The sequence below is a fragment of the Lichenostomus cassidix genome, chromosome 2, assembly GCF_008360975.1.
Source record: "Lichenostomus cassidix isolate B80296 chromosome 2, HeHo_3.0, whole genome shotgun sequence".
In the NCBI taxonomy this organism is placed as follows: domain Eukaryota; kingdom Metazoa; phylum Chordata; class Aves; order Passeriformes; family Meliphagidae; genus Lichenostomus; species Lichenostomus cassidix.
Window position 1 is genome coordinate 65,958,021 of NC_139482.1, and position 6,000 is coordinate 65,964,020.

The following is a 6,000-nucleotide window of genomic DNA, read 5'->3' on the forward strand; positions in this document are numbered from 1 at the left end:
CCCAAAATGTTTAAGCACAATGATATCAAGAAAAGGAAAGTGTCAGCTGTATAAATATAATTTTCCAACATGCAAAGTGCAATATAAAGGCAAACTTCAAATATTTAGCATGAATTTCCACTACAATTTGAGTTCTTACCTTCCTAAAGCTTCAAAAATTATTTTTTACTTTAATGTTTTCTGTTCCTCAGGGAATTTATTATTATTATTATTATTACTATTATTATTATAATTCAAAGCACTATAAGTTCTACATTTTGTCATATTTTAAGATTAGTATTGTCAAGACACAAAGGCTGAATGTTCTTTTCACTGAGTATCAGTGGCTGCAGGCACTGAGAGGAAGCAATGCAAGTGCATGAGAAAGGCAAAAATACCAAATTCCAGCAGAGGTCTTTCCTGAGAAACTACAAATTTCCTACAGGACAATCAACATATTTGGTGAAAGCAAAAATATGACATCTCTATATATCAATCCAACCAAGTTTATCGTGAGGTTTAAGCATTTCTTAACTGTCAAACTATAACATGAACCAAGAAATAATAAACTATATTCTGAATTATCAGCCAGAAAGCACAAAGGGAAAAAGAAGAGCTACAAAAGATGACTTCCAAACCATAAATAATATTTTTGCAGTCGTACTTGCATCCTTATTCCTGAAACCAATTTAGAAAACAATTGGACAGGGCACCCTGGGAATAAAGAATCATTTGCCATTAGACTTTAATGTGTGATTACTTAGTAATGTAATTGAAAGCATGACTGTAGCACATTGCCAGCTTTCTATTGCCAGGAGATTACATCGTAAATGATACAGAGCATTTCAAATCTTTTTTTTTTTATTCCATGTTTTTTGTGACAAGAAGTTTTGCTTAATATTTGAATTTGTTTTCCATTCTCAAATACTGCAGGATCAAGGGTTTGTGGGAAGGAGAGGTGGTGAAGGGGGGTAATAGCCCTCATTTCATTATTAACTGAGAAAACATAAGATACTAACTAATTGCTATGATTGCATTGGCAGATTTGTGATGGAGGCCAATGATGTCTGTGAGCATGTATAACTGACACGATGATGCACCTTTAGGACTCTATTTTTGGCTCTGATTCTGTGAATCAGAGTAAAATCCAAAAACTAACTGAGCAGCCAATGTCTGTTGGAGCAACTCCCTGGAAATGAATTATACTGACTTTACCTCCTGGAGACCCAGCCCAAATCACCAGTACTCTGCAAAGCCTCATGGTGTTTAAAGGCTTGATCTTCAACCAAGGTAGCCAGGCAAAGCTGGGTGGGCTTTTGGAGGAGTTGTGTCCTTTTACACCTTCTACACCTGCAGAGACCCTAGAACTTCGTTAAGAAGCTGCACTGACACCTACAGAAGAGCTACAGAAATTCAGGGCTCCCCTTTGCGCAGAAAACATTAACTCAGCAGTGTTTCCCTCACTTGTCTTTACAAAATTTCCCTCCAAGCATCCTGTGACTTCAACAACTTTCACAACAAAAATTCCGAAGGCTTTACTGCTAAGGGGAGTTTCTTCCCCCAGATCACCTAACATGGCTAAAACATCCTGTCTAGGTAACTCCTTCCTTCTCAGAGTCCACCTAGTTTGCAAAAATTACTCTCAACAGGAAATAATTGAAAGTTCAAGGGTTTTGGAACACTAGTATTTTTGGCCATGTAAAGTGGGGTACAAATCATGCCTTGCTGGTCCTTGTATGAAGAACTTTTGTCACCCCATCCACATAAGCCCCATGCCCAAGGAACTTGCCCAGCCCAGCAGTCCCTCTATGCATATACCTTAAACAAACGCCCTCAGAAAAATTCAGTAGACCCATACTGCCATAGAGATATCATCAAATGCTACATCATGCATATTTGATTGTTTGATGCCTTCAGATCACCTAAGATATGCATTTCACATTTTAAGGCCAGAGGTTTCTGGGATTTTAAAGCCACTCTGAGAGGAGAATTCAAGAGGGAACCATTGAAGAAGTTGAAATTCACAATGATTTCCACTCCCTTACAGCCCATTCTTGCACGTTTTTCATCAACAAGCAGGGAATGGAGCCTGAGTAAGGATTCTGGCATTTGGCTTACAGGCTTTGTTTTGTCTTTATCCTATTTTACTGAATGCCAGATGACCACAGAGGCAATACAGAACTCCAAAAAGAGCAATGTTTCAGAATAGGAATTAACATTCACAGGCAACAGTCTCTCTCCTCTGTCAAACCAGCAGTACTGAAATCAAAAAGAAAAGAATAAGACAATAACTGCAAGGCAGCAAGGTGGCAAGTCTTCCTTCCAGAGCATGATTCTGGGCTAAATTTCCCTCCAGCAGAAAACATGACTGCATCTTGAGAGGGGCCCTTCAACTGCAACATGCAATTCATTTTTCAAGAGAAACTTTTTATTACAAGACTTGTTATAAAAATCATTTGCTTCCCAGCTGCTTTTACATAGTTTTTTAAACTGTTTTCACAGTATTGAATGATTGGAACAAACCAGATTACTTCCCTCTAATTTGTCCTAGTGACCTACTGTATACGTTAATAAAGGGGTATTTTCTTCTGCCCATAGCTCTGTTTTCACTGAAGAAATCTATGCCAGTTGGATTAAAATACTTTTAGCCTGTTCAGTTCATGATAGTGGAAGTACCAGAGCATTCTGGGCTTTGTAATATAATAGCATCCCTTTATCACATTGAATGGTTTATTGGAACCAGCTTGTACAGATGATTTAGTTTACCATAGTGAGGCCACTACTGCACAGCTCCAATCTCTGTTTGGGGACTCTTCTGTAATTTTCAGTGTTTCCAGTTTGATCTTCAAATGGGTTTGTTTTTTGGGGTGTTTTCTGGTTGTTTTTTAGGGGCATTAGGGTTTTTCGTATGGTTTCTGTGGGTTTTTTCACTTTGCTCCATTTTAACTAACTTTTTTCATATTACTTCAGTCAGAATTTGTATTCTTTGCCCTCTTGGTATTCTTAAGACCTGGTGCAGATAACACATGTTTTGGGAACAGATGATGCCCACTCATTTTCATCAAAACAGTAATCAGTTTTGTCCAACACAAGTCAGAAACATTTCCAAACTCTATTTTACGTAGAAATACTATTATGAGAAATATTACTAAGACAAGTGTCCTCACTCTATAGAAAAGGACAGCCATACCAGAGACCTCAGACTGCACATGGACTGGGCCAGCTAATGAACCTGATGACTTCATGTAGCAGCTAGCAAGATTCAGGTGCAGCTAGCATGGCTCTAAGCATAACTCTGTGAATTTTCACCTACTTTTTGCTATGACGGACATAAATGAAATACAACCACACACTTGTCCCAACCAACAAGTTTTGCTGTGCTCAGGGAAGCAGATGGCCACACTCTGCAAACCTGATGATCATTAAGAAGTACAAAAATGTCCAGAGTTGTCTGGAACAAGCAGACTACGAGCACCACCAATAGAATGTGCATCTGTGAAAAAAATCCTCCTAGCCTTTACACTGTCATTTGGGCTTAAACCATGACACTCTGGCAGAAGAGAGCATTCCTTCCAGGGCATTTAATGGAATCTCTGCACATGATAAGCTGCTGCTGATCTCATAATATGATTATGTGTCTGGGTATATTAACAATCAAATAGATAAAAGATTCTATTTCAGCATAGAGATGAGTATGTAAAAACATAACTTTCTACAGTTTTATGATTACACTTACATACAAAATCATTTTAATTGCATTACAAATTCAGATTTTCCATGAATGTATAGAAAAACATCCAAGCAGCTACTTCAAAAAATTTGCTTTAGTGGTAGACTTTCACAAACTTTAGTGCAAGGTTTGCATATGTACCAAAGAGTCTCACCTCAAAAATATGCATCTGCATTCTCTACCTTGAGCTGTCGAGCAACATCTATTTGACTCTGTTTCATGTTTCATTTACCTTTGAAATTTTTCTAAAAGCACTTCCCTAGTGAACTTCTCCATCTGTTGACTAATTTTTATAAGGGGCAGGAAAAATATAGGGAATTTTGCACCCTTTATGTAAAGACATTCCATTATAGGGGGGGGAAAAAAGAAAACAATTTTGAGTCTGCTATTTTTTTCCCCTCCAGAAAAAAAAATGACAGTAGAAAAGTCTGAAGCTAAATTTATAAGGCTTGCTAATTACTCCAAAGGAAGGGAGGAGTGAGGAGATGGAAGAGACTAATTGGTGATTCTTTCCAGGAATGTGGTGGTGGTGGACAAGAGCAATGTCCTTCAATGAAAGGATAAAAAGCAACAGTTACAAATAGCAGCAAGAGAAATTCCAATTGTATTTATATTAAAAAAAATCCTCACAATAAGCTAAGTACTGAAACAGTTGCCCAGAGAGGCAGAGAGCTTTACGCCTTGAGGATTTCCAGATCCTTGTCTAAGTGCCTGAACATCCTTGTCCAAAATCAAACAGGGCAAGCGGAGCAACCTTGAGCAGCTAAGACTAAATGACCTCCAGAAATTCTCTCCAACCTAAATTTTTCTATGATTCTTCTATTCCATGCTTACGCACCCTCAGAGGAAGGATGATAGGAGGGGTATATGGCTACAGGCTCTACAGTCACTGATACAAAATTAGTGGGTATTGTCACTGGTACACAAGTTCTGCTGTCATTGAAAAAATTGAAGAAAATCAGCCAAAGAGACCAAATGGCAGACCCCCAAGAGAGCAAATTATTTCTACTGTCTGTTGAGCAGTGATTATGTCTTGATGCAGAACTAGAAGAAATCTGCATTGGCCTAGGAAAGGATATTGTTCTCTATGTTAGAAAAAGCAATCACAGAGATTGACATTCATTTAATCTAGGAGATGAAACTAGAATCTGTGATGTGCACATTAAAGAATTTCAAAAATTTCCTCTTCTTATGAAAATATTCACCTCACAGTATTGTCAGATCAACAAAGCTTGCAGTGTCTACTGTACAAGTATCAATTGTGAGTATCAGATACCCAGATCAGAGCTAATCCATTTTGAACTCCAGCAATTTTCTTCCACTACTTGACTTCTCTGGATCAGAGGATGCAAATTGTGCTGGATCAGAGGATGTAAATTGCCCTGGACTCCATCAAACCTGAGTAGTTTGTCTAATATGGACAAATTTCTTCTGGTGACATGCTGGTAATTGAGACCACTGAACACATTATTCTATTGAACTCCCATCACATGTGAATCCAAGTTCACAGAATTAGAAGGCAAAGACGTAATTCCAGTTGACCACAGAGCCTCCAGTATGTAAATTAGATTTGGCTAGTTCTGTGCAACAGAGCTATCAAATAAAGTGGTGAAACATACCATAAGAAACCAGATACAACAGCCTGAAGTAAACTACAGTTGGTTTGTCAAACTTTATAAGTAGAGTTATGTTGACTGAAAAAAATTATCCCTGCCAGTTAGTCCAATTTGGGGAATTACTTGGGAATGTTAACTCATGACTCAAAAAGTTCTGCCATAGTTACAGCACATGGAATGTATTAACTGAATACTCCAAAATTCTTGTGGGATTCATTTTTTATTACAGGTCCTGAGAGGATTTTTTATTTTCTCTCTTACAGCTTTTTGTCTTTTACTAACCATATCACAGTATACCAAGTGTATGGTCCTGGAGAACTCTAACCCCTCTTTCTAAACTACAATGCATTGAATAGCACAACCTTCCCCAGTTCAACACCTACAAACCCATAAACATACTACTTTGTGTTAATATATTTCACGTACATCTGAAGTGAATCAGTACTTGGCCATCTTCATAACACAGTTGCACTGCAAAGAACACATCACTAATTAAGCGCTGGCTGATTTTAATTACCTAGCCAGCCTCAGAGAGGCAAAGTAATCTCCTACAGTGCTGGCATAGGCCAATATGGTTTATCTGTATCCACCTAGCCCCATTGAATTCTACAGAAATTACTCTCACTGAAGAGAGATTCCTTCAATTTTATGATACAGTCAAGATGCCCAGAATAT